Genomic DNA, 26,841 nt, shown 5'->3' with positions numbered 1-26,841 from the left:
TGGAACTCTTTAAGGGTTAGAACAAGACAATTGTCTTGTGTGGTTATCTATGCGCAAGAGTCTTACACCACTTTTGTCAAGTGATTTGTGTATGTAATCTTGGGACGCTAGGAAGACAAGTTTAAGTGCTGTGAAGAATTCTTTCCCGGGTTACTAGGTTGCTTGTAGTTCATAGAAGACAAATAACAAGGTTCATAATCAACAGTCACTTCTAATCCAAGTCTCCAAAACCTAAAACACAGTGTGGGCTGCCAACTCCCACTGTCTTGGCAATATGTTTAGAAAACAGTTAAATTGCTTGTGTAATATGTAAACCTTTGCTTTACCCTGGAGGCATCTACATCAGTTGTCACAACGATGGTGGTCTGTTCATCATAGCTAGGTAATAGGCAGCCTTGCCTATCTATCTAGAAATGAGGCAGTTTTACATGAATCCCTTCGCTGCATAGGGTTTTTCTTTACAGAAGGATGAAGCAGCCGGAGGACGCCTAAAGGCCACGGCTGGGGAAGGAGTGGGAGAAATGCTAGAGAGGAAAGGGGACACTAGGAAATTAAAGAAAAATCCCAAACAACTTTCTTGTGTTATTGTATGAATGTCAAGGATTGTATACATTAGGCATGCCAAATGCTATAACAATTAAAACATCATCATGTTCTTAAATAGAAAGGCATTTTATCTTCATTTTCTGCTAATTCAACTTGTTGAAATTCAATATGGTCTTAGCCTTTGTTATATCCCACAAGTAGTCTAGGAATTTCTATAATGAAATCAAAGTATCTAAAATTATCTAGATCAGAGCCTTAAAGTTCACATACTAGTAAAGCCAGGGAGCACTTTCTTGGAGAAAAACATGGCATAGAAATTGAATGCTGCAACTGCTGATAGCACATCACCTTATTTATTCCATTGAACATCATGACATAGCCTATGGTAAAAAGCTATGAGGAGTTATTCCTTCTCAAGTGTTAGCAGAGAAAAAAAAAATCTCTAATACTGCAAACTCTTCACAAGGTCATGTTCAGTCATGGAAGCACTCTCATGTTTTTGTCCCCAACACAATAGTATATGTTACTAGCAAAGCACAGAAATGTTTGTAGTTCTTATTTTACATGGAGTTCAGAATTGAAAGGTTTAGGCAGAAAAGTTTACTTTTAATAAACATTGATTTGTTTCCTGGCTTAGAGAAAACTGTTTTTAGATATAGATCACCCAAAGTAGAATATCCAAACTTTCAGAGCATATAAATATTAAAATGGCTGCAAATACACAGAACGACCAAATCATTATTTAAATGTCAAAAAGTCAACTTTCCTGCACATTACAATATGCATAATTTTAATTTTAATCATAAAGGTAAAACTCTAATGACTGATATATGAATGACTCTCTGTTTTTCAGATTATCTTGTTCTGGTGATTTGAATATTGACTTGATGGTGCTGTTTTTCTGCTTAAATCTTCATTAAATAAAAATCTTTTGGCTTTCTTATGAGGCACTGGAAACTAGAATATATATGTAAGTACAATTTGACTGTAGAGAAGCCACTGCACATTTGAACCTCCTTGACGGATTGTCTAACGAGGCCCAAGGGTGGGATTTCATTTGTGATTAATTCCTCCCTCAAATATATTTCCCCCTAAAGCTGTGAGTGCAGGTTAAGTACTGCATGCCTGCTTCACAAATGTTTGTGTTCCACTATAAGCAGCTTGTGTTGAAAGTAGTTCTTTGTAGTTTTTAATCAAATCATCAGAAATACAATTTGAATTGGATAGCAACATGCTTCAAAACTGTGCTGGTTGCTTCTCAGGAATTAAGAATGTAGAATTAAGGCACTGTAGAAAGACAGATGGGAAAAGAGATTTAAACAAATCCACAAGTGATAGAAGACAATTGTTCACTTTAAAGATACCATCTATCACATAAATGACTCTGGGGGCATTTTTGACGTTTACTAAAGTGCCAAATATGGAAACAGAATGAGACATGTGAATGACAGAGAAATAAATCAAAAAAAGCAATTTAAAAAAGTCAGTAATTCTGAAATTTTCAGGTAATAGGATTTACAATTGATTAATCATTACATATGACCTCATTTTTGGGTCAACTTCCAGGTGCAAAGTAGTTTAGAAATTTGACTACTCTTAAGTCATTTCAGAGAAATACTCACTTTCATAACTACACTGATGAAAACAATTTAAAGTATTATATAAATATCCTAGATTTTCTTGAATCTAGATTTTAAAATTATATAACAGGATTCCTAAATATTCAGAAATTAGAAAGGACAGATATACTCCTGGTGTGCCACAGTGTGCCAGGAGATTAGTGTATTCAGAGCTCACATTTCACTTGAATTAGACTTGAGTTATGTTGTCTAGTTAATTAAAATATACTACCGACAAATTATTATTTAACTCTCAAATGCAAACCTATCTCTAAGGGCTGGGTCATTTTTCAAGGTCTTATGAAGAAATATGTTGATTGGGCACTGATGGGTTAATTTTAGACCAGTGTCAGTTAGAGGCCACACCATCAGAAACACCACCAGATATTTAAGATTGCTTCAGCTGTAGTCTTCACCAGGACACTGTCCTAGCCCGAGAGCCTGGACGTTGGCGCCTGGAGCCGGGACTGGCCAGCAGACCAGACCTCCCAGGCTCCTGTACTTCCTTCTATTATCTTAGTCCCCTTTGCCCCAGCTCTGACTGTGTGTGTTCAAAGCCCCGTTCTGTTGTTCTGATCCCCTAGCCCAGAGACTCCCTTCTCTTCACTCTGTTTCCAAATCCGATAACCCAGCTTTAGAGGCTCAGTAGAAAAAAACAACAAAGCCCTGGTGCCAATGTTACTAACTGCTCTCCTTCTTACCCCTTCTCATCCTTCCCCTTCATTATGTGTGGTTTTATGGCTCAGAGAATATGGAATCAAAATCATACACTTCTTCCAGAAATGTCAATTATTGAACCAAGTCTAGGGAGCATCTGGGGAGTTTTTATTTTATTCTTGAGCTTCTAGTGATTAGTTGAGCCAAGCTGGCTAAAAAGGGAGAAAAACATATTAATAGAATGGCAAATGGAAGATTCATGATTCAGGCAGTCTTGCCTTTCAAAAAGACACTGACTTCTAACATTATCCTTTTTTTTTTCTTTTTTTTTTTTGAGATGGAGTTTCACTCTTTTTGCGCAGGCTGGAGTGCAATGGCGCAATCTCAGCTCACTGCAATCTCCGTCTCCTGGGTTCAAGTGATTCTCCTGCCTCAGCCTCCCGGGTACTTGGGATTACAGGCACTCACACCATGCCCAGCTAATTTTGAATTTTAGCAGAGACAGGGTTTCACCATGTTGGCCAGGCTGGTCTTGAACTCCTGACCTCAGGTGATCCGCCCTCCTCGGCCTCCCAAAGTGCTGGGATTACAGGCGTGAGCCACTGCGCCTAGCCCTAACATTATACTTCTAAAAACTGTTAACCAATGTCCAAAAAGTTTATCCTTACCCATGTGAAAAGCAGTGATTTGTCTAAATATTCACATTATAATTGTACTTCATTATTAGCACTGAGCACTTTGTATGTTGTGCTTCTGGGAATGCACAGACAGCACTGGTAGAACCAAACTGAAAGCTAAAAGGGCAACAAGTAATTTACAAACAAAAATTTAGGGTTTCCTTAGTTTGGTAATGCTTTAAAAAAAAAAAAACTTACTGACTTGAACCTCATCCAAGCTTCATAGGCTGCCACAAGACCCCCTCTTCCCCTTTGCTCAGCTCTTCAATGCTACATCAACTTCTGGATAGCCCTGCTGGACAGCAAGTACAAATGACTGCTCAAATTTGGAGTGTTGAATGATTTGAAAATAGTGTTCCCACAATTTGGAACCTGTAGACTAACTTGTTTCAGAGGAAATAATAAAACCCTCTTCAGGCGCTTTTAATAAGTGTTTAACTATCTGCCATTCTAGTTATCAGTCAGCTCTTAAAAACAATTTCACAGGGTCCACAGAAAAATAGACAACTCCAAAATGAAGAGTACTGATACTTTAATGTAAATACAAGATCAGACCTAGTGCTGCAGCTTTGGGATAAATTCTTCCCTGGTGAACAGATCAAAGTTCTAACCAATTAAGAATATTCCTCTTCTTTGAATAATTAAGTATCCATTTGAAAGAAGAGCTAATCATAAAATGATTATAACAGAAAGTATTTTTTCTTTTCTTTTTTTATACATGGTTTCACTCTATCACCCTGGCTGGAGTGCAGTGTCACAATCATGGCTCACTGCAGCCTTGAACTTCTGGGCTCAAGCAATCCTCTTGCCTTGGTTTCTGACAGTATGGGTATTACAGGCATGAGCCACCACACTCGGCCTTATTTTTTCTTTTTTAACAGACATTATAGGACAGCATCTTTCATTGTGATATTTAAAAGACAACATTCTCTTCATACTTTAATGTGGTTACAGTTAATTTTTTTCTGGTTTCTGTTTTTGCTTTAAATTTGCCCTAATGTCCTTCAGGAAATACTGACTTGTACATTTTAGGAAACATAATTTTTCTTAGTGACCTTTTGGTAAGTGGCTGACTTCAAGTTCAGTCATCCACAACATGACCCTATGATATTAAGAAAGCCATGAAACATAAACTAAATAATGTGACACTATGTTCAAGACATTAGTTGTTACTGCCAACTATTGTTTTTTTTTATTTTACACTTATTCCACAAATACTTATTGAATACCCATTATGTGTTGGATATGGTGCTTAGGGATAAACAATCAATAAGAATAAATCCCTCCTCTCAATGAGTTTATATATGGAAGCACATAACAAAGTATAGTTTTGAATTTTGAGTTGTTTCATTCCCATCATACTTGGAGATTTTTGAGGAGGATGAACAATGCTACACTGTTAGAAATGTGCATGATCAAAAAACAAGTATTAAAGATAAGAAATAAATATTTTTGGTAACTTCTGACACAAAGATTAATTTATATATTGGCACCTGAGCTTTCTCCACTCTAAAACTTGCTAAAAAAAGAAAAAAACAGCTTAATTACATAAAAACTAAATTACATGAAGAAGTAAGCAGTTTCTACAAACAGTAAGACCATCTGGTAATTTATTGTATTTACATGACAGAGGCACAACAGGTATGAATGAAGCTCTCTAGTAAAATTGTTGCTCTCTTAATGCTCAAGGAATTTTTAAGAATTAACATAAGAATAGAGTGGTGGTATTTTGAATTCCCTATAAGATATATACTTTTACTATAAGGCAGGCTTTCACGTTTCTTTTATTAACTGTCATTTTCTTGCCTATGTTTTGCTGATATGCATCATGAAAGGAAAAAGAGGAAAAAGAGGACTTGGGACTAAAATGGGACCCTCTCATGCAAATCTATGCTTCCTCTTAGACTGGAACTATTTGCTGATCAGAAATGGCAAAACAGGTTTGTTTGAGAACTGTTAGTTCAAACACAGTACCAGATTGTATTCATTTTCTATTGCTGCTATAAAAATTTACCACAAACTTTGTGGCTTGAAATAACACAAATTTATTATCTTAAATTGTAGATTAGAGTTCAACATGGGTCTCACGGGTTATAAAAAATGTTGGCAGAGCTAAGTTTCTTTCTGGAGGTGCTAGAAGATAATTCATTTTCTTTCATTTTCCAATTTATGGAAGCCATCTGCATTTCTCAGTTTGTGTCTTCTTTCTTCCATCTTCAAAGCCAGCAATGGTGGGTTGAATCCTTCTCATATCACGTCACTCTGACCTCCTTTGTCTTCCTCTTCCACATTTAAGAACTTGTGATTACACTGAGCCCACCCAGATGATCCAGGATAATCTCCCTATGTGCTGTTTAGCAATCTTAATTCCATTGCAACCTTAATTCCCCTTTGCCATATAAGGTAACGTATTCACAAGTTCTAGGGAAAGGACAAGGACGTCATTTGGGGAAGGGCATTATTCTGCCTACCACATGAATATTTTAATCGGTTCCTAAAAAAGGATCTCAAGAGTTTATGACTTGTGTCTTCATGGCCATGCCCTCCTGTGAGCACTGAAAGAAGAGACCAGTGAAGTTCATATATAAATTCACAAGGAGATACTTAAGGTACACTCTGTTACAACAAGCTCTTTCTCATAGCTGTCAGTATTGAAAGAATAACCAACATTCTTCAGAATGAAGTGAAAGTATCCTTCAGAATTGAGCAGAAGGAGAGAGAAGACCATTTGATAAAATGTGGACATGTGAAACTTTCACATATGAATTAATTCAGATCAAAGCTCCCAAGTTAGTCAAACGAGATTCCAAGATACAGAGAAGGTAAAATTAAATATATATAAACCATTTCTACTAACTGGAGGACAATCTTTGCATTTTAAGTTGATTAAAACTGTGTTATTTTGCTGTGTGTATAAGCTGTGAAACACATTGCAGAGCACTGATTTCTTCACAACTCTTGAAAAGACAAGGAGCATCGCTTTTCAATAGTTCCAAAAGTCTAAATTAGTCTCAGAACAGGAGTCAATCCCCTGAGATCCTTGGGTTAGCTTATGGGAAGGACTGCATGATTTGTTTCTGCGATATAAAAAAAAAAAAATGTTTGTTCTTTGTCTCCAGTTCCTGGCATAAAGCCTCTCAAACTCTTGGAATTTCCTAAGTGATAGGAGTACATTTTTTTTCATTTGTAAGGAACCGCTTTAATCACACCTGATTTTATACTAATAAGCTGACTTTGGTGGGCTTCTAGATAACTTCAACATGGGGGCTTGCAGCCAGAGGAGCCCACCATGTGATTAGAGAATTGGAACTTTCAGCCTACCCCACAACCCCAGGGAGCAAAAGGGGTTGGAGGTTGGGTTCAATCACCAATGGTCAGTAATTAAATAATCATGTCTGTGTAAAGAAACCTCCTTAAGACCCTAAACAACAGGGTTCACAGAGAGTGGCACACCCAGAGAGGGCAGGGGAGCTCTGTACAGCACCCCCTTCCAATGTCTTGTTTTATGCCTCTCTTCCATTTGGCTATTCCTGAGTTGTATCCTTCATAGTAAACCAGTAATAGTAAATAAAAGTGCTTTCGTGTGTTCTGTGAGTCATTCTAGTGAATTACCAAGGCTGAAGGCGAATTATGGGAACCCCCAAATTTGTAGCCAGCTTGGCAGAAATGTGGTAGCATGGGCACCCCATTTGTGGTTGGTATTTGAAGTAGGGGCAGTCTTATGGGGCTGAGCCCTTAACCTGTGAGGTCTGAGCTAAGTCCAGATAGTTTCAGAATTGAATTGAAATAAATCAAATTGTTGGTCGCACAATTGGTGTGGGAGGACTGGTGGGTGTGAGAGTAAACCTCTCATTTGGTGTCAGAAAACATCCCAGAAAGAACCTGAAAGATTACTTAGCCCATTCTCTTTTCTAGGGAAATGGAGATCATGATCAAGTCTATTTGAGAATACTTCAAATAATTTGGTAGTTTTCTTTTCATTCATAAAATTCTTACTCTTGCACTTGACTTGTTTTTTCTTCTAAACTTAAGTTTGGGAAAGACATAAAATATCTTGTTTCATTTTGTAATCCACTCTTTTGGCTTTTCTGACCTGCACTATTCTCTGAGAATGAAACCAGCCACAATAAACTAAGGACATATCAATTCTAATAGGAATTCTCCCTTTTCATTAAAATTTCCTCTGCTTTTCCAGATTTGGTTTTCCTTTAAACTTACTCCAATTAACGGAATGCTGATGCTCAACTTGTCTCTTCTCCTTAATCGTGTTTACTCACTGTTTCAGTCCTCCAAGAAGGTACAGTCATGAATAGCTTAACAATGGGGATACCTTCTGAGATGGTAGAGCCTACTACACATCTAGGCTATGTGGTATGGCCTGTTGCTCCTAGGCTGCAAACCTGTGTAGCATGTTACTTTACTGACTATTGTAGGCAACTTAATACAATGGTCAGCATCTGTGCATGTAAACATAGAAAAGGTACTGTAAAAATATGGTGTTATAACCTTATGGGACCACCATTGTATATGTGGTCCGTTGTTGACTCAAATGCCTTTATGCAGTGCGTAACTGCATATACAATTTTCAAATGCTGGTGGGACACAAGCTCACCTCCATCACACTCCATCACACCTGACAAAGAAACCTGTCCTGCTTCAGATAACATTGGAGAGCTGCTAGAAGATAACCAGCAATTCAGAATTTTAGGAAGTGTCTCATGGGGTGTTTAATCTCTGGTATGTAGCAATTGGTCCATGTCAAATCTATGTTTAGGATTTTCAAGCATTTTATCTTTTGAAGGTAGCAGATGCAAAGACAGATTAGAAAAGTGCAAATGGGAGAATAAAAGAGATTCCACACGGAAATCATCTACCTGTAAGTCACAATAATTCTTTTTTCTACGCTCTTCAAAAAACAAAATAAATCAGTAATACTAGGTTTAAGTTACAGCCTACTCAGAGTGAAGATATTGGAACGTATTGGAAGTGGCTATTTTCTAGAATTTCTAGTTTCATAGCTCCTTCTTATTCCATATATGAATGATCTTTTGACATTTCCATCTATGAGGAAAAATGTATATATACATACTCAGTTATATACTTATAACTATTATGTCACAATATGTTATGTATATATGATTTATTTTATATAAAATTTATTTGTCAAACAGAATTTAATTTATTATGTTCATATTACTATTTCCTCCCTAGGCTTTTAAAGCATTTGAACTGTGGTATGTGATACATTACGGCATATTAGAGATTGGATTGACTTGTACCTTTTATCTTGCCCGGGCAGCAGTCGACAGCTGTGGAAACTTTAATATATGTGCCCAAGGAATCCAATATAATATCAGAGAATGACTTAAACACAAGGGACTATCTGGCTCGATACACATCAGATGCTATAATATCTATTCCAAAGTTCCATTTTCTAAAATATCTTCTCAATAAGACAAAATGCTCTAATAAAATTAAACTGTGTGAAACATCTATTTGAAATAATAAAGTAATCAAACAATAAGCTCCAAAAAGCATAAAAGACCCTTCTCAAAAAGAAAATCCTAGCAATAAACAATTTTTTAAAGAAAAAAATTGTAGAAACATTGGTGACACTTGGAGAAAGCAAAGCTTTTATTCTGTGCACTGAGGCTAAATGAAAATAAATTAATGATGGTTTAACAAAACTATAAGAATATTCTTGGGAATAAAAATGAATAAAAATTACAATTAGAAAAAGCTTTGTAACCTCACAAAACTATTATGAACCATAGGCTTAAGACTTGTTGAACAAAAAATTTAAAAAATATTCTAGACTGAACTGTAAAAGGGTAAAATATTAAGCTAACTACTTTGTTAGACACAACCAAATGTTAGATATGTAAATTAGGAACAAGTCTCCAATAGACTGTAAGCTTCTTGAAGGCAGAGACCACATCGTGGTATTTCTTATGTCTTACATACTACCTCATTGACAGTGGAGGTACTGACTGTACCTCCTTGTTACAGTACAAATAGGGTGTACTGAGTTCTTACTGCGTGACAGAGACTGTGCTAAGTGATTTTCAAGCATTATTCTGTTTAAACTTTAAAACAACTCTAGAGTTTAATACTGTTTTATTATCTTTACTTTCCATGTAAGGAAACAGAGGCACAGAGGAATTGAGTAACTTGACCCAAATGCGCAAATAGAAGTAGCAAAGCAGAGATTGTGATTGGAAGACACACAATGGGAACTATTATGTTACAGTGCTCTACCAAGTACTTCCTAAATGAAGAAATGAACAAAAAAAGAAGAGACTGTATTCTCTTATCAGCACCCATTGTTCATGAACTGAGGCAGTTTTGAAACAGTCTTAAGTAACTTGGGTTTCTGAAGTTCTACAAGGGAATAAAATGAAGCTCATCCCTCCGTTACTTTAACTCATATATATTACTTTAAATTAACTGACTTAGTCATTTTAACTTACGTGGGATATACTGAAGTGTGTACCTCAATTATTTTAACACAAAGGTTAATTTAGGTTTTAAGGTAGTGTTGTGCCAGTAAATGGCCTGTTTGGGAAAAAGAAGAGGTGCAGATTTGTGTAAATTTATGTGGTGTAAATACGCTCACTGAGGCAAAGGAAAACTTCTTGGTAAACATCTTACATCTATCACATAAGGTTGCTCAGATAATCCAAGAAGATGATGAATGTAAAATTACTTAATGAGCTCTAAAGTGCGATTCAAATTGAAGATATAACTATTATAGTGCACAGAGAGGGAAGAACTCTTCTCACATTCAGTTGGTCTATAACATAATAAGCTTCTCAAGTAGGGAATATAATTTTGAAGTAGAGAATGTGAAGTCCTACATTTTGATCAGATGAGGAATGCGTGCACGTTATGTAGAAGAAGTATTAACTTGCTGCTTGCCATCCAAAGAACTTTTGGACTTCAGAAAATTGCAGGCATGGACAGGCACATTTATACTTATATTTAGCACCAGCCTCACCACATACTTTTGATAAAGATTTGTATATATCTTTTCAGGAGATTTAGGTGGCATGTGTTACCAGTGGCTGGTTTATTAATGAATAATTTGTAAGGTTTGATGTAATCTAAATTTTTGTTCTAAAATTGAAACATTTGTTACTTTGCTATTGTAGAAATATAGTTTTTTCATTAAAATATATAAAATTTATCCTTTAAAGTTAAACATAAAGCAATTTATTTAGTAGACAAATAGAAGGGATGAAAGAAATAGACCCTGACATTTGTGTGTTCTTCAATAATACCGATGGCAAATTACAATATTTCCTCCCCTCCAAAAGCAAACCCAATGTGAAAATGCACTGCCAAGATTTATGATAGAAAAATGTGTATTTTTGATAGTAGCAAACGGCTGTGAAAATTACTTCAGAGTCCTATTGACTAATATGACACATATTTATAGAAACAAAAAAGATACCAAATTTAGATTTAAATTTGGATATTCAATTATAAACTAAGGACGAATATAAGATTATTCAAGGAGTGTGTGAGAGCATGCATATCCATTAAAAACATACATATCCCCAAAGACTAGATGATGCCACAGAATGAAGGAAATATTATTTATGTTTGGAGAGGTTCAATTCTTTCTTTTCTCAGTGTCTCATGGATTTCACTCTTAGGACCATTCTTAAATCATGAATAGTTAAAAAAAACTTAAATTGACAAATATTGAGCAAATCTTGTTAGAAAAGCAAGTATTTCCTTTGGAATAAGGAAGACAATTTAGAAAACCCATTAACTTATTCAGACCCCCTTATAATTTATTTCACTTAATGACTAAGAAATGTCTTTTTTAGAATGACTTGGTCTATAATAAAGACAAATGCATTTTCATATTTTATTAGTGATAATCTTACAAACATAAGAACTATTAACTTTTATAAAAACAAGTTAATTTTATGGAATTACTGGAATATTAGATTTTTATATTGAAAACAAATGAAATAAAATGGACTTTTGATTTCATTCACCATCTTTAAAGCTAAAATCTCTGAGGCATAAAGCCTTACCATTTTATTTTAAACATTAAACCCAGGAATATAAAGTAAGTTTTCTTGATAGTTTCATGTGATTTATACCTTTTTACTTTAATTTTTTTTTCTCCTGTCAGGAAATGGGAGATTCAGGGCCTTTTCAATAGAAGAAAGAAATCACAATATTAAAGATAAATGCTTAACTGTAGCAAAGGGTACAAAATTGTTTTTAATGAATTTGACCTCTTGCTTTTATAAAGTTTGGTTTTTACGATGTGTGGCTAATATGCTGGTCATGCAGCTAAAAGCATTATCTTCACATCATTATATAGAAATATAACACTGGTATACTTGAGTTTCCTAGACATATTTCACTACTCTTGGCCATTATGTATTTCTATTGTTACTCTAAATAAGAACTCAGATTGACTTATATAAGAGAAAACATTAAGCAATTAAGTACGATTATTGCTTTGAAAAGAAACCTTGAAAAAAAAATCCCAATAGTTTAGACCACCAAGGAACACTAATAAATTTAAGGAAATATGAGGTTTCCTCCGTGTGACTTCTCTTGAAGAGTTATGCAATAGATTGCTGGAACTTCAAGGTCATATAACAATTATGGTACTTTAAAAATTATTTTCTAAGTAGAGTTTGTATTTACATGATTTATATGTCAATTAAACTTGCAATTTACCAAGTAGCAGAATCAAATTCTTTGAATCTTTGATATTTTTATTAAGTACTATTTTACAAAATGATCAAATGCAGAATTCTAACAACACAGAAACATTAAAATGCCACAATATGAACAATCTAAAGATTCATTTTTAATATGAAAAATTATTCTTATTCCAAAATATCATTAGCTACAAATCAACATTTAGCAAATAAACATTTGCTATGGCTCAGATATCTAAATTAAGAAAATCTTTTTGATATTTGATATCTTGTATCTTTGTATGAATTCTGAATAAAAGCTAATAATATATATTTCTGACCAAATGCATCTTTAGTATTAAATTATGTGACAATTTAAAATGTAAAATTTTGTAATTCCATGTTTTCTATAAGAAAGAAATTATGGTCTATTCCATTCAGATAGAATAAATGTGGGAACTATATATTATACATATCTAAAAAGTTTAATCTGGATGAAGTTCAGATTAAAGATAGAAAAGTGATTATAAAATTAGAATAGGATTTATAAAGAAAGTCTAAAGGGAAGGCTTGAATTTCTTAAAGTCACAAAAGAAAAAACTCTGAGGAGTACAAATAACCTTATTTAAGTACATGAGGATTTATTTTAAGGAGGATAGTGTCCAGCTGTTCACGTTTTCCATGGGAGTTTCTCCAATAGGATAGATTTCAATGAATAAAAGCTCTGTTCCTTATAATTTTTAATATAATGGAAAATTTACTTTAAATATCTATGATTAATACAATTTTGGATCAAAGGACAGAATTTGAGGGAACTTCTGATATTAAAATTGCTTGAGACTGTGTTGTTAGTCAACTAAGGGAAGAGCCAAACAGTGAAAGACTGACCAGTGATCTAGTATGTTCATAATTTGACCCAGGTAGCAGTTTGAAAAAAAAACTGATGGAAAATTAAGGAGTCCCATTCCAATTCCCAGAATCACTATGCAGAGATTAGTTCCTGATTCTAAATCGTAGGGCAAATGAAGTGTTTATCGTGGTTCCACTTTCCTGACTGCCAGCCCCCACTCTCTTCAATACCTATAACGTTATGAACATTTATCCTCACTCACTGCACAGCTCTTGCTCTCAGATTCCAGCACGTCACTCAGTCATCAAGGGGCAGATGTGGTATGCCAGTTGCTTCCATGTCCTCATGTGTCAGATTCCTATTCATTCATAGCATGGTGTTTAAGAGTATGGGCTCAGGGATCCAGACTACCTTGCTTTGCAACTTGGCGCCTCCACTTGATGGCTTTCTAACTTTGGGAGAGTTACCTTAGCCTCTCTGTGTCTCAGTTTTACCACTTTCAAAATACACGCATTTCCTACCTTGTGAGTTGTTGCATGGAAAGATAGAAGGATGACCCCTGACACACTATTGGTGCTCAAGAAAATTTAGCCATTGTTAAAATATACCACAGCCTGGGCTATTGTATTCTAGTTGGGGAGAGACTTTACACAAGTAAGGCTATACATAAGTACATATTTCAACTTTGGAGAGGGCTATAAAAGACAAGAATAGGGTGTTATGGGAAAGAATTCAGAGGGAATCTAATTCAGACTAGGCCGTTAGCGAAGCCCTTTCTAAAGAGGGAAGACTTCTCTAAAAATTCACGTTGAGACTTCAAGGATGAGAAGGAGCCAGAAAGGGAAGAAGGTTCCAGGTAAAGAAAGAACAGCATCTCCCAGAGAGATACTTTATCTGTAATGAGTATGATTCTTTGGGAAAAGAGAAATGGAAGAGAAGAGTACAAAAATATGTGTACCTCCTGTTCTTGCTGGTTGTGGAGAATTTAGGTATCTGAGGGCACACATAAATACGGTGGAGAATGTGGGCTCTGTTACATGACAGTTGGGTTTGAATCTTTGCTTATGTGACTTCCAGGCTGTTTTACTTGGGGGAAATAATTTAACACCCCTGAGCTTCAGCTTTTTTCTATTGTAAAGGCATGATAACTTCTACTTCACAAGGTATTTTCTTAAAAAATGAAAAATACATTAAATAAAAATTTAACGTTACTAGTACCCAGATGGCACATATTTATTAGTTGTTCACTAATCGGCTCTTTTCTTCATCATGGTGGGGATGGGTGGGAGGAGCAATGAGCGTATTGTTCCTGTACATGACGGTGCCACCCTTGAAATGTATAAGGTCAACTCTAGCAAAAATGATAATTCAATGATTCTACCTGAGCACTTAGACTTTTTCCATTTTAATAGGAAATTTTTTTTTTATTTTGGTAGTTTCAGGTGGAAAACTATAATTGGATATAGTGTTTGTTTTTTTCTCCCTTATTTGATAGAATGTGTGACAAGTGACTTTAGAGTGAGGGCTTTGGAGGAGGCATTGCTGATGGTACTTAGACTTCTCATGTGCAGCTTTTGAAGTAAAGCTGCATGTTTTACTGGGTGGCTGGAGTTATTTGAAATCAAATTTAAAAATTAATTTAAAAAGGCATCTCCTTCCTTATGTAAAAAAATCCTATACATAGACTTATTTAAGTATATAAATGGAGGCACTGTTTGTATTTATATGTACTATGTGTGATTATTAAAAAAAGAAAATAGAAATACAAGCACATTAGCAAAAACTACATAGATATTTCAAGAATCATCAAATGGTTAAAAAAGCAAAACTCCTGAAGCAGCAATCCATCAGCCTAATTATGGACACAAACGTCAGCAATATCAACCAATTGCCTTGCTCTTCTCTTTCTTAAATATTGCCAGATGCAAAAATATGGTCTTTATGTCACACATATAAGCCTAGACAGCAGGAATCAGGGACTCAAATGTGAAATTGCCTATCAAAATTAGTATGCATGATATAATACACCTTGAAGTTTTTTTATACTTATAAGTAAAATATAAGGCCATATTGATGTTTATATTAGAAATCCAGATATCTGGTGGTCTATATTTTATCACTGTGAAAATGATAAAGGAAGTTTTGTTTTTTTCTATTGGAAAATTGACAATCTTTCAATTTTAATAAATAGTAGATATCAGAGATGCATGTAAGATTGTCTGGGAGCCCCTCAATATACCATGAAATATTATTTTGTGTAATATTACACATCATTTCGAAACAGTCTTGAAGTAGGAATATGGCCTAAGGTAGAACTGCCCTTATTAATGCTGGAGTGACTTTGGCATCCCCTGCTGCTGAGCTGGTTAAAACACAGATAAAGCTGTTTTCTTTGAATTGCCTGATATAAATCTAAATGGAGGTTAAAAAAAAAATCATGGACAGCATGAAGGACAGTTCATTTTTCTTCTTTGACTGTGAGAGTTTTTTGTTTCTGTTGGCCATGCTAATGATAAGACACTGGTCCATTCTTCACATAGATTTGTAACAAACAAATCTGGTCATTTTACTTTGCCTCTTCAAAATAACAACAAAGCAAAACTTTTTGACCCTTATCACCTGTAAAATAGGCCCAAATAATTTATCAGGGGCCATGAGACACTTTACAATATGACCTTAACCTCTCTTTCCAGTCTCCGCTCTGTCATTCCATCTCATGTTCGTGTCTTTCCAGCTATGGTCAACTCTGATGCTCTCTTGGCTTTCATATCCTGATGCATTTGCATTTGTTTGTTCCCTCTTCTTTGAAGATCGTTCCCATCTAGCTTCTATGGAATAACTTGTTGATCATTTAAGACCAGCTCCAGCACTTCTGCAAAGTCCTCCTTGACTCCAGAGTTTAGCAAGCATGTCTTTTTCTTTTTGTCCTAGTACTTTCCAGGTATTGCTAGGACACCATACTACCATCATATCACTTTGTGTTGATGATACCTACCAGTCTCTCTACCCCATACAGAAGAAATCTTAGATGGAAATCAAGTTTTATTATTCTTCGATTACACCTTAGCACTTAGCTCAATGACTGATACCTCTAGGTATTCAAATATTCATTGTGTGGGTTAATAGTAGACTCTAAGACCTATACCTCAATTTCATGAATTTCATCTATCTTTACACAACTGTCTTCTCTTTCAAAACATACCGATATCAAATAAGTCATTTAAAATGGTTTACCCGCCTGTAATCCCAGCACTTTGGGAGGCCAAGGTGGATGGATCACATGAGGTGAGGAGTTTGAGACCAGCCTGGCCAACATAGTGAAACCCTGTCTCTTTAAAATACAAAAATTAGCTGGGCGTGATGGTGCACGCCTGTAATCCCAGCTACTTGGGAGGCTGAGGCAGGAGAATTGCTTGAAGCCAGGAGGTGGAGGTTGCAGTGAGCTGAGATCACACCATTGCATTCCAGCCTGGGCAACAGAGCAAGACTCCGTCTCAAAAAAATAAAATAAAATAAAATAATTTACCTAGAAAAGACATTAGAGTAAGGCTTCAGTTAAAAACAGAACGTTAACAATTTCTATTTGATATTAGTAGAAAAAAGAAGCATCTTGCTAAAATGTATAATAAACAGTTATGTTAAACCTTCCTCTGATAGTAACAAATAATGGTCTATAAAATATTGGTCTAAAACCGTTTTTCAAGTTGTAGACTAATCCAAGCAGTGCTCCAGGCAAAAATCAAAAGTAATTATTTCCTGTTTTGAGTTTTAAAAAATGTTGTACTTTACCACCATGTCCTTTTTGATGATAAATATATAAAAGAGAACTCATGGTAGCATAGTAGTCCTGGAATCACTTCCCAAGATTAATGTCACTAGAAAACATCAGGCAAAGTATTAAGCGGTAACACTAGACAATTTGTTTTTCTTTGTAACTACTTGTCTAGATCTTCAGAGCAAAAACACTAATAAAAGTCAGTCATCATTATGATGTCATTCTCATAATTTCCTTAGAAATAAACTAGCAAGTACAAAAAATATTTATAATGTACGACATCATCTATGTGCCTTTCCATTGCTCAAACTTTGGATTATAGTTAGTGAGGTTTCCTGTTTGTTATAAAGAACACACTCTGAGTGAAATAAAATACATTAATGAAAGCTCTCTGAAATCAAACTGTCTTGTAAATGTGTGTGTGCAGGTATAGTTTAATTGCTATAGATTGAAAGAATTGTATGACCTAATCCAGCAATTGATAGAAATATATTTTTTTTCTTTTTGAAAACCAAACCCTTGAGAAGATATTTATCTGTGACTGAAATGGTTTCAGTGTCTAGAACAAGCTCTAAGTGATATCTTCCTACTGGTATGGCATTGTCCCTAGATGACATTTATAACACACCAAGCTTGAAGAAATAAGCACTCCAGTGACATTTTTGGTGCTCCCACTTTAAATTCATAAAATATCTATGGCCTTCATCCAGACACAGGAGAATTGAGAAGTTTTGTGTGTATGAGAATGACTTCTCATCCCTTCTGTTCTTGCATATAACTTCTTAGATGATGCATTTCCTCATTTATCCAATCCTGCAACGGTCTTGTCTGGCAGAGTTCATTAACATCTACCAGTTTACATAGTTTCTTTGACATTTAACATGCACCCCGTGACTTGTGTCTTTTAAAGGATAAAATGGACTGGGAAAAGGAACAGAAGAACCTCACGTTTATTTAAATACATTAGAAGGCATAACTCTTCCCCATAAGTTCTAATATTTAGACTTTCAATTTATTTTTGCAGAAAAATTAAACTTCCCACTCATCCAAGATAGGAAAATCTTATCTTGGCACAGGTGTGCCTTTTCCCCAACACTTGCATAAATTATGCATTTTCACTCATTGGCTGCCTGGGACTTCAAAAAAAAAGACTCTCCAATTAATTCTATAGAAGCACCAGCACCACTGGGACTCTTCTAGCAAGCCATGCTTAACTTCCCTTATAATTCACATTGCTACTCAAGGCCAAATCAAGCACAACTTTTATTTTTTTTTTCCTGCTTCAACAACAAGCTATTCTGAAAGTGACTCGTGCTTGGGAACCAAGGCTGACTTGGGTGGGAACATGGTCTGTGTTTGACTTAGTGTTAGTTTATTATGCAATGTTCACAGAAGACAGCAGAGTTGAAAATCAGTGCTGATTCTGGAGCAAAATTTCTTTAAATGCGTTCACAGGCTGGGTTTTGGATGGTTATTAGATGGATTTTGTCCACAATTATTGGACATAAAATTTGAATCCTGGTTCGACCAGTTGCTAGATATATATCATTGAGAAGGTTACTTAACTTTTTGAACATGAGTTTCCTTATCCATAAAAAGGGATAATCATACCTAGATTACAAGATTGGAACTTGTAAAGACTCTGTAACACAGTGGAACTTCAAAAAGGTGGATTCCCATTCCTAACAAGTTAAAAGCCATATGCAAATAGAATGTAAGTTATCAAACTTAGTTTTGATAATGCTGAGATGACCTATAGGCCAATAGCAAAAAAAAAAAAAAAAAAAAAAAAAAAAAAAAAAGTTGCCAAAAGTTATTAGGCACCTGAAACATCTAAAGCACTCACTAGACCAGTGAGTTTTATGGCTCTGTGGTGGAGTGATGCAACTGATTGTGTAAGGGATGAAGACACTGAAGCATCAGCTTAATTTAGGGCAACTCCACACAGAATGAAATAATTCAAAGGTGTTGGTTTTCCTTTTCCCACATAAGGCTCACTACACTATGAGCACATCTAGTAAACTTTCTTGATTCCTACTTGCAGGAGACAAAAATATCCTCTGTGAAATTGGTAGAAATTAAGCAGGGATGCATCATTAGGCTCTGTACTAGCCTAGAGTTAATGCATTAATGTATACTCTAAACCAAAGCCATGTAGAGGAATGGCTGCATTAAAGATGGATTTGCCAGATACTGCATTCAGCCCTTTGATTTGTCTGAGCAGCACCATCTGTGGAATCACACTTTGCCCCGAGTCACTCCTTTACTCCAAAACTCTCTACTTATGTGAAAGCCATGCTTATTGCAATGTAGCTTCTGCACAAAACACATGAAGAGAATATTATTAGGTTGTTATAGGATTTATGGCATGGATGGCTGACACCTAGACAGATAAAGATAAGCAGGATTATTTGCGACATTATGAAGCTGTAACCAATGATAAGCAGACTGGCTGAATATAACAGTTACATAGAGTGACAAAGCAGCAGTATATGACCAAAAAATAAATCACACTTGTCCTCAAGACTTGATGATTTATTTTAAGCCACTCTGTCACGGGGCCCAAGAGATAAAAAGCAATGCCTTGAACAGCAATTATTTGGAAATAAATAGAGGCTAAGCATCTTTCTTTTTAAGTGTTTAAGTTTTCATACATGTTCCTATTTTCATATTTGTCTCTGTGACTGTTGCACTCAGACTAGGGTTCTACCAGAAAGTTCTGACAACTGTACAAGCTGCATTGCTAAGAAAGCTGTGGCCTTAAGCTGAGCCAGCAAATGGCTCTACATTCTCATTCTCTTTTCTCCTTCTTTCCACTCAGAGACGTGTAGGTCTTTAGTAATCTTTTAATAGTCTAAATTAAGTCTTTAACTTAAAAGTCTAAGTTGTTTTTAGAAATGTTATGTTTTAATTACAATTTGGATAAGCAGAGAGCAGTTGCCTTTCCCATAATTTCTTTTAGTAGCATTTCCTATTTTTCCTTTGTTTTACTATTAATATTTCTAATGTATCTTTAATCTTCCCTTTTGTTCTCCATCCCAATTTCAATACCATCTTTAATCCCAAGGCACCCTACTCTTGTGAGAGATACTGATTTAATAGTACTCAGGATCACATATAACTAACTACTGTATTTTAACCAGCCTTTTTTCTTGAACAACTTTTAGGTATTTCTACTGAGTTTTTAAAATCTTTGCAGCATTTTCCCCAAAGACTGCTTCTCATGAATTTCTTGGCTCTTACAAAAAAATCCCTCTTCTTTAAGTTTGGTGTCATAATAATACTTCTTAGAGCCTCTAGGGAGGATACCGAACTTAATTATATTATGGCCAGTGTAATTTGGTGGGTGAGCCACACTTACTTCCTTAACCAATTCATATGCTACTCAAGGCTAAACCAAGAGTAACCTCTCTTTATGCTTCAGCAACAAGCTGTTCCAAGAAAGCAGTTGTTTATAGTATTGAGAAACTGTGCCTCCAAGCCACATCCCAGTGTAATGTTCAGTTGGCAAAAAAGAAGGTTGTATGTTGTTCAACAGGGAAATTTGCCTCATTCGACCACCCAAGAGGGCAGCAAAAATAAGTCACCTAGTAAAGGTGGTCTTTATACAAAGGTCAAACAGAACTTTACGGGAAACTTTGGGTGGACTGGAAAGTCCTGGCTTAATATAGTGCACTGCATAATTTAAAATGTGTTTCAGTTTTACTATAAGCAAAGCTTATTGTAAGATCAATGCATGCCTGATTATGCTTTTTAATAAAAAGAGCAATAATTAAAAAGGAAAGAAATGGAACAAGATGGCTGGTGCAAGACATTATTTTCTAATCCTGACACAATCCTAGAGAAGCCGCCTTCCTTCCTCTACTTTTTTTTCTTTTATTGGTAGTTGTCTATAGTGACAGCCACCTGATTTTCTTGATGATGAAAAGGATGAGAAGGTCCTATGAAAGTACAAGAGCAAGAAAAGGAGCCTTGGCCATCATGTTGCTTCTATTAGGCATAAGATACTAACTCCAAGTTAACCGAAATTCCACAATTTTTCAAATGTTTTTGTTTTTGGTCATTTGTTGCTATTATAAAAGTCATTTTAATGTCTACTTTATGATGTACAACTATTTAATATCAGACGTGGTATAGTTAAGGAAGTTTTGTAATTTAAAAATCTCCAAATATTAAGATGACTGTATGTCCTGGTTTTCTGAATGTAGTTCTGGTCTATGTCCTAGTACAACTATTCAGAGATTCATCTTTAACTCTCAGAATTGTCTCAGTTTGGTGACAAATTAAATGGACACCCTTACTTTAATATATACTTCAACTATTGAGCTTGAACAGAGGAGAAAATTCTAAAAGTACACTTCTAGATAAAAATTTCAGTTTTGAATAGCAAACACTGCCCAAGGCTGACATGCAGGAAAATGATATTGGTATGATCCCTCTTCTCCAGGAGCTTATGGCCCACATGGACAGGGAATGTCAGTGTAAGGTGGGCAGTGCTACAGTTATGATGCAATTCATGAAGGGTGTTCTTGGGCTATCTTGTATAGTGCAAAATGTTGCAGTCGTACAGTACATGGAAATTGTTCCATTGACAATGGTAGAGAGTAGCAGTATATGCAGGGGGCCAAGATAGTGAAGTTAGGATTTGAAATATGTATACAAGACCCAGGCAAACCAATTACTGGTGGAAATCCTACACAAGCCATTTAGAGTTGAAAGTTACAGAATGCAATCAGAAGCAACAATGCCACTTTCTTTTCACTAGTCTAAATATGGAAACAAAAAATGGCTCCTTATAATGATGTCCTAAAAAATTCAAAGCTCTAGGAAATATAAATCATAATCTCAAATAGGACTATAATGTGTATTTAGATAAATATGCTAAACTTTTTAGAATATCCCTAATTTTGTTAAAACATCCTTATACAAATGATATTCTAGTGTCTTCAAAGATTTTCTTTTGGCCGGGCACGGTGGCTCACGCCTGTAATCCCAGCACTTTGGGAAGCCGAGGCGGGCGGATCACGAGGTCGGGAGACTGAGACCATCTTAGCTAACACGGTGAAACCACGTTTCTACTAAAAATACAAAAAAAAAAAATTAGCCGGGCGTGGTGGCGGGCACCTGTAGTCCCAGCTACTCCGGAGGCTGAGGCAGGAGAATGGCGTGAACCCAGGAGGCAGAGCTTGCAGTGAGCCGAATCGCGCCACTGCACTCCAGCCTGGGCGACAAAGCGAGAATGTGTTCTCATTAAACTAAAAAGACTGGTAAGGATATCAGTCAGCTTTCTCAGTAATATTTGCACTTTAACAGAGATTAAGTTAATAAAAATTTGGCCGATGATCTTTGAAAAATATATTTTACACATCCTTGCCTACGTAAATACAGTTTTAACTTGTTCTTAGAGTCTTAGTGTCAACCTTTTAAAAAATGGTCTCATCTGTATTTTGTTTGACACATAGAGATGGTGTTTTCTTAAAAATAACTAATAGTCAATAGCAGTAATGCTGCTATTTAAGTCTCTCTTCCCAAAGTTGTCTGTTAAGAAATTCCATTAATTGAAATATCAATGAGAAGTCAATGCGATCTCTCTCTCTCTTTGTGTCTGTTTTAACAGATTTATTTTTTAGAGAAGTTTCAAGTTTACAGGAAAATTGAACAGAGATAGAAATTTCCCATATATTCCAGTCCCCTGAAATACTTTTCTTTTACTTTGATATTTGGTGGTGTTTTGAAAGAAATAAATCCAACCCAGAGTGAATGGGTTTGTCAAAACGTGGCGTCATGTGGCCCTTCACTTTGTTTTCATGGGAAAACACTGCATTTCCTTTGGTGAAGAGCACCTGAACAACCAGCAGGCATTGTTATCCCTAATGGAATCTATTACTCGTGCTGTCTAACTTTCAGAGTATGTTGAGAAGTTTTTGCTGTCCTGCAAATCTGCTGCTTCCTCCTCTGCTTCTCAGTTCCACTTCTCGGTAAATTAGTCTCTAGAGTGCTTTCTATGTCCCCCATATTTCTAATCTGCTGTTCTAATCACTGTCACTCAGAAACATGAACGTTCTGGGAAAGCTTACAGCAAAACATTAGGCTTGTTAAACAATGAAGATTAATTTTACAAATAATTCAACATGAGTATGGCTCTGTTTGGCTAGCCAACCTCAAACTAACAATTCTCTCTCCCTAGCTTTAGTTTCCTCAACTGTAGAATGAAAGAGCTAGGTGGAATGATTCCAAAGGTTCCTTCCAATTTGAAAAGTTTTGTAATTTTATAACTAAAGCACTTGGCCCACAGCTATTTTCTTTGATGCTCAGAAGCCAATTTTGCTTCATTTTGCCTTCCCAATTCTGTCCCCTAAAGGTGATGATGAAATCTGATTGCCAGATAAATGAGATGCTAAAGCATGCTGCTGTGAGATAAGAAGTCTGCAATCTGGGGGCCGGATGCAGTGGCTCACGCCTGTAATCCCAGCACGTTGGGAGGCCGAGGCGGGCAGATCACAAGTTAGGAGATCGAGACCATCCTGGCCAACAGGTTGAAACCCTAGCTCTATTAAAAATACAAAAATTAGCCGGGTGTGGTGTCTTGCACCTATAGTCCCAGTTACTCGGGAGGCTGAGGCAGGAGAATTGCTTGACCCAGGAGGCGGAGGCTGCGGTGAGCCGAGATTACGCCACTGCACTCCAGCCTGGGTGATGGAGGGAGACTCTGTCTCAAAAAAAAAAAAAAAAAAAAAAAGAACTCTGCAATCCGATAGACTTTTGAAGTCCAAGAAGCTCTGAAGAGCAAAAGCAAAAGCTTTTTTTTTTTTAATAAGTTTAGTGCATATTTATTTGCCAGCAAAACTAGACCTGAATGGTTGTGAAACAATTCATAGTCTTTATATATTCAGATGTTTTCTGCAGTTAGATTAACGTATAATATACAAATCATATTGACTTAATATACACCTGAAAATCCCTGAATTCTAATACTTATCTAGTCTCAATGGGTTTCACATAAAGAAAAGTGAAAGATGGTGAATCTGATATATTTGTAAAGATGACCTGAATCCTACAGTATTTCATATTTTACATATAAGAATAAGCTGTTTTCACATTTTTCATGATACTTTTATGTACATTCTTTGAAAATTGGTCATTCACCATGTATCTTTTAAATTATTAGTCAGTCAAAATATACAGTTAATGAGAAGTTCCTATTCCTTGGTAGAGATAAATAGAAATTTTCTGCATTTTAGTATTTTGCAGGTCAATACTGGGAACAATGAGATGGCGTCAATATCCTGACAGTAAACAAGTAAATGGGAAAACATTTGAACCTGCTTAGACAGTAATCCTGGACACAAGTCCAAAAGCCCTCATTCCTTCTATCTTTCTCTCTTTCTAATACCATAAATCTCTACCTGAATGTTTACAATTAGTAATCCATCAACATGTAAAAATAGAGTGCCTCTGTTTCATTTAGAAGAAGTCCAATAATCATTCTCTCAATGAATGAATGAATTCATCAATGAATGGCAAACATATAGTCATAGCTCTGATGTAGAGCTGAACCATATTATTTTTGCAGATCTACAAAGTACAGGGAAGACATTTACTAAGTTCCTACATAGATATCTTAGAAAATAGATTATTCTTCTGAGCTGATTTCCACAAATCTGTCAGTTTTTTGATCAAACAGAAAGTAGCTTTGTAACTGTCTTCTGGTAACAATCCTCTAGCTAGGTTGCACCATGGGTAAAAAGCTTGTCTTAAAGAAAAATGTCTTCCCATCATTTGAATGAATGGCAGAATGAACAGCATGACAAGGGGTCAAGGTGGTGAAATAAAGCAGAAAGGTTATTTAAACTTTCTACATAAGTAAATTAAACATTGCTTTTAGAGTGGCTATGGCAGACAATAGAAAACAAGAAGTTTTTTTTGGTAAAGCACAGTGAGCACATAAGCATGTTTTTAGTCAGAAAAAACTAAAATCATGTCATATAATTACATAAAACTACTCCTACCTAAAACTCAGACATATAAGACATAAACACATTCTTTTCATTAAAAAGAAATTAACTTTTTATTTTTGAATGTTTATTGTATATAGTTAGCATTAATTTCATGAACATGTTTAAATATAACAAAGACTGTCAGTGAGAAAACAAATGACTAGCTTAAAATCTTTCCAAATTGCTAGAGATAAAAGCACACACATTCTCCAACAGAGTCAGGATTTGTGCTTTTTTAAACTTTCTCTTGTTTTTACTTAAGTGAATAAACAAGAACAGATTTTAATATGCATATTAAATAGCAAAGGAACACTAATAGACTCATGAGAATGTTCAGAAATGTCCTGCATATTTCAAAGTATAAAGAAATACTGACAATATTGCATTTTAAGTAGTCTACAGCATGTTAATCATATTATTCTGACTAAAGACAAATTTAAATATGTCATACAGAACAGAACAGAGGCCTCAGAAATAATGCCACACATCTACAACTATCTGATCTTTGACAAACCAGACGAAAACAAGCAACGGGGAAAGGATTCCCTAATTAATAAATGGTGTTGGGAAAACTGGCTAGCTACATACAGAAAACTGAGACTGGACCCCTTCCTTACACTTTATACAAAAATTAACTCAAGATGGATTAAAAACTTAAATGTAAGACCTAAAACTACCCTAGAAGAAAACCTAGGCAATACCATTCAGGACATAGGCATGGGCAAAGACTTCATGACTGAAACACCAAAAGCAATGGCAAAAAATAGCCAAAATCAACAGATGGGATCTAATTAAACTAAAGAGCTTCTGCACAGCAAAAGAAACTATCGTCAGAGAGAACAGGCAACCTACAGAATGGGAGAAAATTTCTGCAATCTATAAATCTGACAAAGGGCTAATATCCAGAATCTACAAAGAACTTAAACAAATTTACAAGAAAAAAACAGCCCCATCAAAAAGTGGGCAAATGATGTGAACAGACACTTCTCAAAAGAAGACATTTATGCGGCCAACAAACATAGAAAAAAAAAACTAATCATCACTGGTCATTAGAGAAATGCAAATCAAAACCACAATGAGATACCATCTCACGCCAGTTAGAAAGGTGATCATTAAAAGGTCAGGAAACAACAGATGCTGGAGAGGATGTGGAGAAATAGGAATGCTCTTACACTGTTGGTGGGGGTGTAAATTAGTTCAACCATTGTGGAAGACAGTATGGCGATTCCCCAAGGATCTAGAACCAGAAATACCATTTGACCCAGCTATCCCATTATAAACCCAAAGGATTATAAATCATGCTACTATAAAGACACATGCACACATATGTTTATTTCAGCACTGTTCACAATAGCAAAGAACCAACCGAAATGCCCATCAGTGATAGACTGGATAAAGAAAATGTGACATATATACACCATGGAATACTATGTAGCCATAAAAATGATGATTTCATTTCCTTTGCAGGGACATGGATGAAGCTGGAAACCATCATTCTCAGCAATCTAACACAGGAACAGAAAACCAAACACTGCATGTTCTCACTGATAAGTGGGAGTTGAACAATGAGAACACGTGGACACAGGGAGGGGAACATCATACACTGAGGCCTGTCAGGGGGATGGGGGGCTAGGGGAGGGGATAGCATTAGAAGAAACACCTAATGTAGATGACAGATTGATGGGTGCAGCAAACCACCATGGTACATGTGTACCTATGTAACAAACCTGCATGTTCTGCACATGCATCCCAGAACTTAAAGTGTAATAATAATAAAAAAGTCATACTTGTTTACCAAAGTTAATTAAATTGCACATAATGGAGTTCAACATCATTGGAAAGAAAATGTGAACTTTAGAGCCTTAGGGTACAAAATATTTCAAAATTATGTTACCAAAGTACAAAACCTCATCATTAGATGTTTCATAATCTCTATATAAGCATTTTGGAGGCAGTTCCTGATATACTTCTGTTATTCTTATAGTTTTAGATGCAAATTACAGTGATTCCCTAATAAATATGATTAATGGACAGAAATAAAATAGAAA

At 35.6% G+C, this 26,841-nt stretch overlaps 1 protein-coding gene across 2 annotated transcripts in view; it reads right to left on the bottom strand.

Annotated features, from left to right (window-relative positions):
- HHIP (hedgehog interacting protein) overlaps positions 1-26,841 on the bottom strand; it is a 97,128-nt gene that overhangs the window by 38,747 nt on the left and 31,540 nt on the right. The gene's annotated exons all lie outside the window — the stretch shown is intronic.

This window comes from Pongo pygmaeus, chromosome 3 (assembly GCF_028885625.2).
Source record: "Pongo pygmaeus isolate AG05252 chromosome 3, NHGRI_mPonPyg2-v2.0_pri, whole genome shotgun sequence".
Taxonomy (NCBI): domain Eukaryota; kingdom Metazoa; phylum Chordata; class Mammalia; order Primates; family Hominidae; genus Pongo; species Pongo pygmaeus.
This window is presented reverse-complemented; position numbering and strand designations above follow the sequence as displayed.